Source organism: Hetaerina americana, unplaced genomic scaffold (genome assembly GCF_022747635.1).
Source record: "Hetaerina americana unplaced genomic scaffold, ioHetAmer1.1.p SCAF_3, whole genome shotgun sequence".
Lineage (NCBI taxonomy): Eukaryota > Metazoa > Arthropoda > Insecta > Odonata > Calopterygidae > Hetaerina > Hetaerina americana.
In genome coordinates this window covers 58981111-58996688 of record NW_027286874.1, presented here as the reverse complement: position 1 = coordinate 58996688, position 15578 = coordinate 58981111, and positions in this window count along the sequence as shown.

Genomic DNA, 15578 nt, shown 5'->3' with positions numbered 1-15578 from the left:
AAAAATGCAACAAAACTCAAATCGGAACGATGGGAGCGCCACACGGTGGTTATTCCGGGAACTTTTTGATCAAGGTAGTATATGTATATATATATAGTATATATGTATATATATGTATATGTATATATATGTATATATATATGTATATATATATGTATATGTATGTATATATATATATATGTATATATATATATGTATATGTATGTGTATATATATATATATATATATATATATATATATATATATATATATATATATATATATACGTGTGTGTGTGTGTATTGTCAGGAATCAGGCACCAACGGGATTTTTAGTTGGTGATATGCTCATATTTAGGGCCTAAGGGCTCTTTGGGACAGAAGCAAGGATTAAATGGTAGGAGAGATGGCTATTGCAAGGTCTCTGGGGGTTTCCTCTCATTCCCGAAAGATACTAATACCCACATTGGTGAAAAAAATGTCTTTTTTTATATTGCCAATAAATTGCAAAAACCGGTTATTTACAAGTATTTATATCCTCCAGGGATGACACAGATTTTGTAAAATACAAAATTCACAAACCTATCACAAATCATTTATAAACGGTGGCATGAACAACAATTGCTAAAACAAGTAACGACTTTTCAATAAGTGTGAACATTTTATAAATTGTTACAAGTTAACAGGGATAACCTTTCATTCACATTTAAATATAGGACATTTTGAGTAAACAAGGTATTTTTCTGTCAAATTCACTTACAGAGAGGTTGTGTCCCTTGATCATCCTTATGTTGCCTCAGACTGACACGGCAATGCAATAATCAATCATCACTATGACACATAAATAGACCCTACAATAGCTTTCATTCCATTATAAATTATTCATTCGTTTACCATTGTCGTCATTCAAATAGAAAATTGTCATTCACCGTTTTTCATTAAGAGGTGAATATAGAATTTTTGTTTGATCGAATTGGTTTTGTCTTGAATATAGGTTTAAATTTTATGGTTTTTTAAACGTATGAACAACTTTACAATCTTCAGTCGATAATGATACCTATTCTAAAATACTAGAAATGTCTTCTTTTGAGGGAAGTTCTGTAACTTACACTTTTTTCTCTCATACTTACGCTATGCTCCATTACCCGACTATCCTCTGAAATATGCATAATAATTTGGGATAAATATTTAAATACGAGTAAGAAAATGCGTCAACTGATTGAAAATCACAGGATTAATGGATGAAAGAGTCGGGCCCTCTTACTTAAATTTGAAAGCTCTGCTGTATGTAGATTTTTCTGTGTTTTCACAGAGCCCTTTCTATTTTTCCAGCAGATTTCCTTAATTATTCATTCATCTTTCACCCAAAAGTTGGATATTTTAAGAGCACCCATATATTGACACCACCATAAGGTTTATTGTGATTTTTAGTTTTATCCGTACCTATTTCATTAAGCTTAAGAAAAGTTGTCCGAATATTGTCATCTATCAAACTATGCACTTATTCACAATCGATATAACGTGATACTCTCGTGCGGATTATCATTGGGTAGAAGCAAATATAATATGATGTTTGATGTTAAACGTTCAAATCGTATTAACGGTATTTAATTAAATTACCTATCAAATCTGTAAAAAATAAATTGAGAGATAATCTATGCGAAAAGAAAAGAAATGAGATCCTCGAGATGTAGGAAGACCAAGTTTTATACGTAAGAGGGAATGAACCTGAACAAGTAGAGAAGTTCCTATGTTTGCGCCGTACTTAAAAAAAATTGCTATTGTGATAGAGGCGTTAAAAGTAGCACTTTGTCATCTAAAGAGGCATTTGCAAAATGAATGGAATCGATGACGGGTCAACTTAGTTAATGCGTGAAAAAAAATTAATACAAACTTGTATATGGAGCGTAGTATTTTTTGGACGTACGGCCTGATATTTGAGGCAAGAGGATGAGCGTAGATTTGAGGTTTTTGAGATGTGGAAATGACGGAGAGAAGGGGAAACAAGTTGAACAGAGGAAAAAAATTAACGCTGAGGTTTTAAACATTGTGAGCGATGAAAGGAAGTTACTGGGAGAAATCCGAAAAGGTCAGCGAAAGTGGGTGGAGGGAGTATTGAAGGGCAACTGGATGATGAGGATGGAGGAAGTATTTTTCAATGTTCTCCCTTCTACAAAAGAGTCTGCAGTAGGGCGGACGTTGGAAAAGCGTGTTAGAGAACGGAAGATAGTGGCCTATTTAGGTAGCATGAAGGTCGGCAGACGTTACGAAGAAATGAGGAATGAAAAAGCAAATCCCCAGGATATCTATGCATAAAAATTATCTTTTTAAACAATTATCCCGTCAAAAAATAGGAAAATTGAATAGTGTATTTCATTTAATATAAAAAATTGATAATAACCTCTTCAATTTTGTTCATTGTTGAAAATCATGCCTTTTTAGTTAGACAAAAATAAGAAAAATTCAAAGAAAATTACCTATAGTCAATACTATAATGATTTTTAATTACCTGTAATCACTACACAACAGCAATAAGTCTTGATTCTTTTATCATACATTCTTTCATCAACACTCTATGGTTGGAACTCCTCCTTTCAAGTCTTTGAAAAACGATAAAGTGTGTACCAATTAAATGCTTAGCCCGAGTGTTTAACTCTAATGTCAGATTGCATTCAGAACATTAAATATTAAGGAAAGCAATCCGGAGAAACTTATAAGGAATACTTTTAGTAATTTGTAATTCGCGGATATAATTGTATGAAAACGCAACTATTGAAACTATCGTGCGTTTACCTAACTAAAATGTTTCTTTTGATTCAGATAAAAAATTTCAAAATATTGCCCAAAAATTCCTTGCCAGGCATTAGTGTTATCTTTTAGCAAAACCCAGGGAGTGGTGCGATTTCACTTTTAGTGGCTCTAAGAATGGATGAACTCTATTTTCTTCACGGTATAAGTTCTTTCAAATAAGTTTCTGTGGACAACTTGAATATTGTCCAATTAAAAGACTTTCTAGGGCAAAGAGTTTTTCAATTATATGCTAAATTAATGAATTTTCATTTTAATACGCATTGTAATATGCATTTATAAGGAAAAGCAATATTGAATAAATTAGTATTCATATGTATTTTACATAAAATGTAGGCAAAAAATTGTTAGGCAAGCTTGACAGGGATGAAAGCGCAACTCCAATAGTAGACACACGTGTGAGTTGCCAGGTTCAAATTTGTTCATACCCTTTCTTTTGAGTGGAATATATTTTCATTTGAATGATATATTTTTTTAATCATCATACCATATTTCCATCCCCCCAATATTTCGATAAACTTCAATCATTTTTCAAATCACGGCTGGAGCATCATCCTGCAATAATTGGTTTGGCATTTGTCGCTCTTGCTTATGTCGTTAAAATTTATGACAGATTAGTTGGGGTAATATCGCTAAAAGAATACACTTGCTAATTGGCCTCAAGCTTGAAATAAACATGATCGAATTACATTTAGTGCTTTTTGAGTCTTCGTTTCCTTTATCATACGATATCTCCTATACGATGTGCGTCCCAAAAGTATCCGACCTGCGTTCTTTGCGCCAGAACGTTGGTGCTGCCCCAGCGGGGTATAAGCGTAACCAGTAGTCCCTCACGAGCTCCCTGAATGCCGTAGTTATTACCAGCCGGACCTCTGGCCGGAATTCTGCGTTCGAGGACTGCGTTAAGATGTTGGAAGTGTGTGGTTCAATCAAATGGGGATGACTTCATAGAATGCCACGGCCCGGATGACGTAGAATAGCAGCAATGTGGAGATATGAACGCAGGTCGGATAGCTTTCGGACCCACCTCATACTTCCGCCAAGTAGCTTAAAAAAACCATGTCGCCTATTTTCTTTTGTCTCCAGAACAGACGGATTAGCGAAAAATGGATAAATATTGGTACATGGCATCGTGTTTAAATTCCTTGTAGTTTTTTAATATTTTTAAGTTATTTTAAAAACACAAATAAAATTTTAATAACACATCTCAGTGTCACTCCAGGAGCCTCCGAAGTAATTATATGAGGCTGAAAAATAAGTGCATTTTAGAACATTCAGCTTGCGATTGCCTTTCGTCATGAAATATTGAAAAATATTATTGGAACTCTCATACCCTCGTGTAACTTTTGCTCAAGCACTTACGAGGTCCCCTATCCTCCTTCCGGCATCATAAATGTATAAGCCGGCACACAACTTAAGTTTGTTACCTGATGATGTTAAGCATCGAAACCCGTCATAAAATAAAAATTTTATCAGGTGGAAAAGTGCTAGGATCAGTTTTTCATTATGTTCGACTTCCACCACAACACGCCTGAAGCTACTCAAAATTACTCAATTTCGACCAAAAGCAGCAACGCATTAGCATTGCTAATGAGGTGTTGGACTCTGTCCGCGACGACCCAAATTTGCTCCAGAGGGTCATAATTATTGACGAATCATGGGTTATGGTTATCACGTGCTCAATCTTCCCAATGGAAGCTGCAGCACCAGCCAAGACCGAAAAAAGCGGGCCATGTTCGGTCGAATGTGAAAGTTTTGCTTACAGATTTCTTCAATTGCAGGGGTGTGGTGCATCATGAGTTCTCGCCACGGGGTAGAACGGCAAATAAGGAATAGTACCTGCAAGTTATGCGCAATTTACGCAAAGTAATCGCCACAAACGCCAGGATTTGTGGAAGAACAAATATTGGCTTTTACACTATGACAACGCCCCTGCTCACACATCGTTACTTGCGCGCAAAGTTTTGCCCAAAAACAACAAACTAATGATGCCGCAACCACTGTATGCCCAAGATCTGGCCCTCAGTGACTTTTTCTTGTTCCCGAAACTGAAGAGACCCATTAAAGGACGACGATTGACGAGATAAAGACATCGAAGGAGGAGCTGAACAAGATCACAAGAAACGATTTTTGGAAGTGTTTCGAGGATTGGAAAAAACGTTGGCACAAGTGTATAATATCTAATGGGGATGACTTTGAAGGAGACAAAATAGATAATCATGAATAAATGAATAATTTTTGAAAAAATACAAAAGTCGCGATACTTTTTGAACCGACTTCGTATTAATACAGGAATAATTTATTATGCAAGTGATACTTGATAGCTCTTGCAAGCCTCCTATCCTTTATCTCATTTCCGGTATTCAAATCAACCTCATGGCGATGTGGGAATCCAATTACAACTCAAATTTGATTCATGCGATCTCGTCAGGATTTGTGGATTAAACATGGGGTAAAATATAAAATTTTCCTTTCCAAGTGCAACCCTAGTTTCTTTTATCCGGAATCTAATCAAAACGCATCGCTTCATCCCATGAGTCAAATTTCCCAACTGAATACCAGTGATTACTATGTCAAAAATGTCATTTTGCGCTTTCACAACGAAAATTGGCTTCTACACACTTGGTTGAGGTAATTATTTTCACCCAATTCATAATATAGATTATATTTGTAGCTATGGGATTTAATGTGACTTCATTGAATTACATTTCTCTTTGAATATATGTTTTTTTTTATTACACGATTCCTGGTTTTCCGTGGAAATTTCGGTGATCAAATTCGTTTTTCTTATTGTAATGTCACCACAAAATTTATCATTCACTTGACTCGCATTTGGTCTTGGGAGTATTACAAACTCGTTTTAAAAAGGAAAATGCAGTGAAAATAAACGAGAGGTGGTATGCAATCATAACGGTGGCTGCTTTTTTATTTTATTGAAATCGTAATCGTATCTTTTCATGCGTACGTACTAAGTTAAGAAATTGTTTTCTCCAAAAAGGAGATGAAGATGATTTGAAAAATTTCACTTAAATATTGATGAATAATTGATGAGTTTTTAGTGAAGTTTTTGTAGGATTTTAGTACTTATTTTAAGTTTCAACTGTACATTAATAACGTTAGCCTCCTTTAAAATGGTTCACGACAAATATCCTAACGTCTCCCATACTTTCAAAAGAAAAATTATGAAAGTTTTTATGGATTTAGTCGCGAACTTTGTTAGGCTAAACTTGAATCCTTAGGTTTACAGATCCCTCAGATACATTTTTAGTTACTTAAATGATAGAGAGCGAGTTGTCAGATTCTCACAAATTATCGTGCACATTCTCTCGTTTGAAAATATTTTACTCGAATTATAATATGATCTAATGTCAACCAATTTCCCTGTGATTAATTTTATTAATGCATATGACTCAATTTATTCCTTTCTAATGTAGTTTTTTTTTTAATATTTCAGGTTCTCTCACAATGTAATTTGATTAAATGTTAATGTAATTTGTAAGTATACCCCTTTAATGGATTGCAAAATTTTCCTTTATTAAGTGCAGAGCTGGCGATGGACTAATTTTAATACCAATTTCTTTTGAAAAATATGCTTACCAGTTAATTAGCAAATTACCGATTGTTTGGGAAACTTGTTACCTGGTGAAAAACTCGTGACTCTTACATTGACCTTTAACCTTTTAGTGGTGAACTGTACGTATAGCATAAATTATTTCAACATTTTAGGCTTCATATCTACAACATGGAATGAATTGAAAACTTTTTTACCCTAACTAAACTAACGGCTCATATTTAAGCCATATTAAAATATTCTTGTGCTATATGATGACCATTTGTTAATTGTCCTGAATTTTTTCCATTTATAAATGTTAATATATGGACTTATGATATGGGATTTCCTTACTATCGAGTATATTTCGGAATTAGAATGAAAATAAGTAGACTCTTCAGTTTAAAGTAATATGAACGATTTTCACATTTCCATGGACCAATAAAATTTCCAATTCTCTGGTGCGAATTCAATTCAACGTAACTGCCGCTCCTCCTGTAAAAGTATTGCTATTTCATATGGGTCCCAACTAACTAAATTTCTTCCCAATAGCCTAATTGAGCTCTTTAAAAGTTATCAATTTCTCATTTGCATAGCCATAGCTGCCCACATACACCTGCATCTGTTTAATGTAGATGTGATAGATGCCTGTATTCTTGATATTTCATTTTAATGGAAAATGTTTGGAGTACTGTATATGAATATGATAGCACTTTTAATTATTATTAATTCTTCTGTATAATATTGATTTCTTTGATTATAATTTTTATTATGGTGCGACATCATTTCATCAGAAAATTTCTTTTTTTCTTTTCCTTAATACTTTATAATTTCGTATACATGTTCTTTTATGATATATTTTCAACAGTAGATTTTCGATTTTCCGTTAAAAAATATGATAATTGTATTTGACCAGCTGACAGATGTTTTAAAATTGTCATTGTATTTTAAACATATTTTGAAGTACAAGAAACAATTACAATTATCCTACCTTCTAACTGATATGAAATACTCTTTACGCTATGACCTTCTTTCTGATACGTAATTTTTGAGTTGTCAATTGAATTGAAGTTAGATTTTATCGAAGTTTATTCGGTGGCATGGATAACTGGCTATGAAAATATAGCCATATATGTGAGCTTAACAATATTTTCGGCGTAGATACACCAATAATTTTACCTTGTTTAATGAATTTAAAATGACTTTGGCGTGTCTTAAATTAAGATTAAAATACAATCCAAGATTTTCAGTAAAAAACGTTTTACATTTAATATTATGTCAAAGTAGTATATTTATCTCAGCTATTGATCCATTCCAGATGATTGTACGGCAGATCAGCACATGGAAAGATTTTAGAGTATTTTTTCGGGTCAATTATTTCACTGGGCTTCTTTTAAAATCTCTCTATCCACGCGATAGCTATTATCCATTTTAGGGAAAGCGTCAACGCTGAACTTGAGTTCAAGAGCATGCATGTACTTTATATTGCTAATTAGGTTGAATTAAAATAAAAATTGTGATCTTTTTAAGAGTTGATTTTTCAATATGAAGGAGAACAAATTTGCCAAGACTTCATATGCGTGCTGCGATACTTCCAGCTTGGAAGACTATAATATGCTAAGCTGCATTCGAGTGGAGTTAGATAATCCGCTAACTTTTCACTGCGATATTTCGCGTCATTTCAATATGGTGGATTGGGATTTTCAAGACCCAAAAGTACGTCTATGGAGGCGCCGAGTGATGAGAAGTAAATTCCCAAGTTTCTGCGTAAATAACTCCGTTAATTACCATTTTTCAGCAAGAAAGGTTGTGCAAAAATAAGTCTGTCGAGGATTTACTGACGACGCTATTCTCTTGAGGAAAGCGAGGTGAGGTGAGTTTCTTAGATAAACTCTACCGACGATGCATAATACAATTAGAAGCAATTGGTATAACGAAGCCTTGTAAGAGAACAAACTTAAATAAAAATCCGTGCGTATAGTTGGCTATTGCGTATTAAGACAAAAAAGTAGGAAAGCATACACTGGGAAGCTGAACTAAGGCGTCCTGTGAAAAGCAAAAGAGGCAGGTTACAGGTAAAATATGGGAAGTACTTGAATATAGCTGTCCTCTTTTCTCAATTCTTTTTATATTACTCATAAGAAATTTTTCCCGTATTCCTATTTATAAAGATTATTTTATTCCTAAATAAAAATATGTCGATTATAAACTGCGGATGCGAAAGATGCAATGGTACTTGAGATGAGAGTAGGCAATGGTAATTGAGAACTTGAAGCAAAAATAAATTATTTCTTTCGATTTTTTTAAATGCTTATCACGCGATTTATAGTTTTTCATGCGGTCGATAAAATTTCTCACAAAAAGCATTCCTATAAGAATTGCATACCTGAAATGCTGAACTGAATAAGTGGTAGAAAACTTCGACTATAAGAGTTAAGGGCAATATTGTTATTGTTTGTGCTATTCTACCGACTTAGAGGAGGTTCTTGATGGACTCTGGCATTCCATATTGCTGTGCTCCTAAACCCTACTAAAATGTCACAAGTTATCCTAAAACCATATAACATATATTACAGTAAATCATTTTTTAATTCTGCATGCCTTTTATTTCCCTTAGTTCTAGCCAAATTTTTGCATTCCTTTCCTCACTTTGCCTTTCTTTCTCAGCGTTCTCCCCTCCTCTTAAGGATGTGATCACAAATGCATCACTGGTGGTGCATCGTTGCACATATGGTGCTCCGACAGCGCGCAGCATTATTTTTATGAGGTGAAGTAGAAAATGGAATCCTCGAAAATCTCTCGACGGGGCATATTTGCTCACAACCACGCTTTTGTCATATGCCTTGAATCTAAAGCAAGTGATAGACAAATAATCATTCCGACCTCGGAAACAACCAAAGTTCTTATACGATTATTTGCTATGTCACTTATCAAGCTTCTCTCACTGCTCCAAATTGAATGAAGTAGAAGATAGGGCATAAAACGTTAGAGGATGCGAGAGGTGACGTTTTTCACTGAGAATTCTCCTAAGATGTGCCTTAGGGGTCGAAATAGTCTCCTAAAGTTGCGCTTAGTGCTGCCTCGGTCGTTTTCCCAAGAACAACTTCGAATGGGTACTGAAAGGACGAACGTGGAATTAAGGTCACAAACTCCTCCGTTGCTCGGAATAAAACTGAGGTTTGGAATCGAATCTGCATGGGAGTGATATGGAGGCTGAAGTGGGTGATGGAACTGTGGAAATTAAGGTGATGTTCATTGTAGTGTACATTTTGGTGTGCCGCAGAGGTTAAAAATCTATATTTTAGAATTGGATGCACTTTCAGTTGGTGGGATTTGGTGCGGCCCCGAGTTTGTCAAAGGAAGGTGGAAATGGTACAAAGACGTGGTGGGAATGGTACTAGTTCTTGAAATTATGTCAGTTGACTTTTGCTCGAAGATACAGAGATATAGTACCCGAATTTGAAGAAGGATACGTCTCAGGGAAAGATAAGTTAAATATTTCCTCTCATTAACTGGGCTAAAATGGTTTCTTTTTCTAATGAGGCGAAAGTTATCGGGTTTAAAAGCTTTACCACATGCTACCGAGAATGTCACCCGGAATATCTTCCCCAGACAAAGATGTTAAATTGGCACTATTGTCAATCCCACGGTTTCGAAATGCTCCAAAATTGCCGATTCCCTCACAGAATGAATCGAGGAATTTTAAAATCTCCGACGAAATCAACATGATAAGGAACGAACAATGGGATAAAAAAGTCTGTCATTTGTATTTAAGTTGGAGGATGAATAGCTCTTTTAAGATAACATGAAAGAGGCTAAATATTTCTTTTAGGCATCAATTATTCATTAACAATTATGAAAAAAATACTAGAGATAATGGACAATGTGATTTTTTAACTCCTGAAAATCATTCGAATCTCTAATAATTCCATGTATAAATTACGATCACACACACGGTAGGCATTTATTATATTGAAAAAAAGTAGGAAGAACCAAGGTCAACATAGAGCAAGTAACGGATAGAATATTAATAGTAGAGGTAAAAGCAGAATCGACGTAATCGGTCATTGTTCTGGTATACATGCCATCAAGCAAACATTAGGAGGAATAAGGACATGAATGTGCGCGTTCCTGCAGGGAAACATTTGATAGCGATGGGATATTGTAATTCGACGGTAGGCATAGGAAGAAATAGTGATGAGTTGGGGGATATTTATTATAAAATTTAATGAAAAGAGTTGCGTACCACACCTCCACAATGGCCCTCAAGCTGTCACAAAGGTGGTCGGGTATAAGCCTTTTATGAATAAATTTAACCTCTAATCCTAAAGCTCACTGATGGTCAAAGTATGAAAAAGAGAATTTACATAAACGTACTTTCTTTTTACCTTCCATGGTAAACAATAAATGTGATCATGATAAAAAATATATTCCCGCCAATTTAATTTATAAAATTAACGTAAAATGTTAAAATAAATGGTCGGTATTGTCCGTGACTTAACGAATCGTCTGTAAGAGAAAATATTGTCATTTAGCCATTAAATCAAAACTGAAGGAAGTGCCGCACCAGTATAAAAGAAATATAGAATAGAGAAATATATATAATATAGAAAAAAACGGGAATATACGCTTTAATATCGTATTTTTAGAATGTAGAATACGACGGTGTGCAAGAAATTTTCATGTATATTTCAAGTGCGGGAATTCAAGCTCCCAGCAGAAAATCCAACAAGCATTTATCAAAATTCTCTGTCAATCACTCACACCCCAGTGCCCAACAATAGGCCCAAATGTAAAACATAACTTATTATCCTCGCCGCTCCTTGCCACCCCTCTTAACTTACCAATACTCTTTCATCCCACGGTACTCTCCCGTGCACAAATGTTGTATAAACTTCTCTGTCCCTCCTCCTACGTTCGCCAGTGCATTACACCCCTAAACATCCGCTTCAACATTCACCAACTAACCTTCTTTCGCATAAGCCTCTCCACCAGTGCCTTAACATACCTCGCTCCATATTGCGATTGTTTTAATGTGTCTATTAATGTGTCCTCCCTTCCCCTTTAGGCAATCCGCTAAAACTCAAAACCCTCGAGTCGACATGCAGCTGGCGCCATGGTACCGGCTCGAAATTAATCCTTAACCTTGCACACCAGGGGCACACCCTTGTCCTTTCCGTCGACCGCTACTCCTTCAGGTCATCCCCAAGCCTTTCTTACTTTCCACTTTCCTTCACCCTATGCCCTTCCTGGCCATCACTCGCATATTCAGTTTTCTTCCTTTCGTTGAGAAAGGTGGTCGGGCCACCGAAATACAGGTATTATAAAAAAACCGGTACTGTGTGTGTTCCTTTATCTTATGCGTCTAAGTTTTATGCATCATCGCCACGCTTGTGGTTCATGTCCCGGTCATGGAGACTTTTTTACGGTTGTAATATGCTCGATTTCACCTTTCATACCATTCCTGTGTTCGTATTTTTTATGTGTTCCTATCACTTTTCCTTATATCTATTTCCATGGGAATAAGTATGAGTTCGCTACATGGCGGGTTTTCGTGTTTGAATGTGTGTGTGTAGATATACACACATATGCATATATGTATATATATATATATATATATATATATATATATATATATATATGTGTGTGTGTGTGTGTGTGTGTGTGTGTGTGTGTATATATCACAGGTTTTCGAATTAATTTTCGGTGGGCAAGCCACCTTTTTGAAGGAAGAGAAGGAAGGAATCATTCACTCCTTTTCTTCCTCAAGAAAAGTGGCTTGACCACCGAAAATTCGAAAACGCGTTAGTTTATTTTCTCCTGTGTATCTGTATTTTTGTTCGTTGGTGCTAACACCGTATACATTATTATTCACGTCTGTGAGACTTTCACAGTAGTTATGTATATGTACACATATATGTGTGTGTATATATATATATATATATATATATATATATATATATATATATATATACACACATATATTTTTACTTATCTATATATATACGCACACCCACAAGCATGTATGTGTAGCGGAAAACTGTTAATATTAATGAAATCCTCTGAATGACTGTCGATAGATGGGATATCATTCCAGAAGATTCCATTTGAGTGAAATACTGTGATTTCCCGTCACATTGCTGCCTAGGGTATGTTCGTACGTCAATGATATCGTGGCAATTTTTATTCTGGGTCAAAGAATAAGGGCTTTTGTAGCCGAATGAAAATATAGGAACGTGACTCAGAGGAAGGGTTAGTCGTTAATCTCAGGAACGTTTATGGGTGTAGGATAAGTTGAATGGCCGAGTTAGGTAGATCGACTGTCAGAAACTCTCCCCTAGGCTTTTCCTCCTTGTCGGCTAAAAAATGCCATAAATAAAGTTGTGGGTGCGATGGCATGAAAAGTTTTTCAAGCACATCAAATAGTTGCATGAGTTGTATGCCGTATGTTGCAATTTTTCCTGCCTCCATACGATTTCTCCCAACAAACCGCTCTCTTCGTCCACCATACCTATCACTTCCTCATTTGTTTTCCTTTTGGTCCATTTCACCTTCTCCATCCTTCTCCACATTCACATTTCAAACGCCTCCAATCTACGTCTATCCTCCTGCTTCAGTGACCAGGTTTCCGCGCCGTGTATAGCTACACTTCATATCAAAATTTTTACGAGTGTTTTCTTAATTTCCTTACGCAACGTCTTTGTTCTCATCTCATTCCTCCTTGTGAAAGCCTCTTTTCCTAGTGCAATTTTTCTTCTTACGTCCCTACTACTTGGACCTTGTTGGTCCAAAACACTTCCGAGATACGTAAACTGTTCTACCTGCTATAGTTTCTGTCCGCCTATTTCAATGTTTAGCTTCGTATTTTTCTTTCTGGAAAATAGCAAAACCATTGTTTTTTTCAATTTTTGAATTCACTCAGCAATGCTTGAAACCCCTTTGCTGACTGACAAACTAGAGCTTGGTCGCCATCAAACTTGACTGATTTTATGAGTTACCCTCCGGCTTGTATTCCTACCTCAAGTTCTTCCCATGCCTCTCGTTGCAGTAATGATATCATTAGTGATATCATTACTGCAATGGCATCAGGCGTACCTCTCCCCTTTCTAAACCCAAACTGTTCATTCTCTAATTAATCATTTGCCTTGCTCTCTATTTTTTTTGTTAATGATCCTGAGAACCACTTTAGCTGTATGGGAAATCAAACTTATTGTTCTGTAGTCCTCGCATGATGTAGCCATAATTTTTTTCGGAATAGGAACTAACATTGTTCTTACAAATTGTTCCGGCCAGATTTATTTCTTTTAAATGCGATGAATTAGTTCATATAGACACTTCCCCCCAAATTTTCCTTAACTTAAAGTAGTTTCTCAGGAATGTACGTAATTTGGTTTCAAGTGTGAAAATACGTAGGCGACAAATTTCTTCCCAACAGTATTTAGGTGCATCTGTTAGCTGGAACATCATGAGATAAGATCTATCCTTATCATAGAAAATATCGCAGATCGTGAGGTTGAGAAAAAACAACCATAACAAAGTTGCCAATTAACCACCCTCTGTTCGGTAAAATATGATTGCTTAAAGGTTAGTGTATGATATTTATCGATGATACGTGCGAGACGAAGAGGCACAAGAAAATTCCATCACCCTTAAAGCCAGACTCGACTCGCTCGTATTGCGTTTCTTCCCCCCCCCCCAAACTATCTTTAAGTATCACGGGAGAGCGCCGAAATGCCAGTTTGGCGAAGTTCCAACGAAGAGGGAACTTAACACCGCCAAATTCGGTGACCCCCCCCCCCAGCCCCCCATTCCGAGGGCCAGTCCCACCTCCTCCTGTCGTCCCCTCTCCTTACTCTGCCTCAGGCATCCACTGGCGGTCGATCTTTTTTAGCCTCTGAGTTTCTTTTCATTATCCTTCATTTACTACTTTGAAATTACAGGTACTCTACTCCTATTTCTCACGCTAAAAGATCTCAGCTTAATTCCCATTATTTCGCCGAGCCTTGAGGCGGCTATCAATATTCCGCTCCTTGCTTCCTGGTGTTTAAAATTTCCTAGTTTCCTGCCCGCAAATTCACTCGCTCTCCACTTACTTATGCCTATGACTATCGCCTTTTATTCCTTTTGCAATCTTTCAGACACGCGCCACGAAAATAAATGTTCTTGTATTACGAATTCGTACCTGAGGGATAGCCTCCTATTTATTCATTGAGCATTTCATTTATTTTCAATCCTTAGCATTTATTGTCGTGTGTTTGTATGAATATTTAACGGTCAAATCATTTTTTCCCGTGATATATTAGTTTAAATGATTGACATTACTGTTTTTATGATATCAGTTAAACAATCTATTGCTATTTTAGTATATGAATACATGATAATAATCTCTTCATCAATGAGAAAAATCCTAAGCCATATTTGTGGAACACAAAACCACCTCTGATATCATAGTTATTCAATTACAAAGTCAGTCACATTACTGCTTACATTACCCTAACGAAAACGGTGATTTCCCCATACTGAAACAAGTAAATAAATATAATTACTTAATACGGTAATCATAGATAAAAATATTATCTTTGGTGAACATATTTTAAAAATAAATAACAAATTAAATTACATCCTTTGTCAAGGGCACTTTATTACTAGTTTTGTAAGTTTAAATGCCATTAAGATAGTGTATTTTACATTGGTTGAGAGTATTGTAAGGCATGGTATAACAGCATGAGGATCCGCCGGTTCTACAAAAATTAATATACTAAAAAATAAGCAGCAAAAATCCTAGAGAAAATGTTATACGCCTGTATAAAAAAATACAAATATTCTAGATGGAAGAGATATCTTTCAAAAATGTCTATATCTGCCCTATATGGCAGGTTGTATAGATGCTTCATTATGATAGGAAACTACTTTAATGAAAAATATAAAATACCTGATTTATATTAAAAGGAATTACTGTTAAGAGATGGAAAATTCTCAGCAGCTGGACTCCAAAATAGAAGCATAACGACTTTTCCACATATTTAAAGCCATAGTCAAATACAATACCAACGAAATATTTAAATAATGTTTTCTCAAATATCTTTACATTTCATTCCTTCATCTGTAAACGAATATGGAATGCCTTGACTACGGGTAAACGCTACTCGTAGAATTATGGGGAGTCAACTTCTAACGATGCTATTGATATATAGTTATTTGATATAAGAAAAGGATAAAATGTTGATAACAGATGGTTGAAG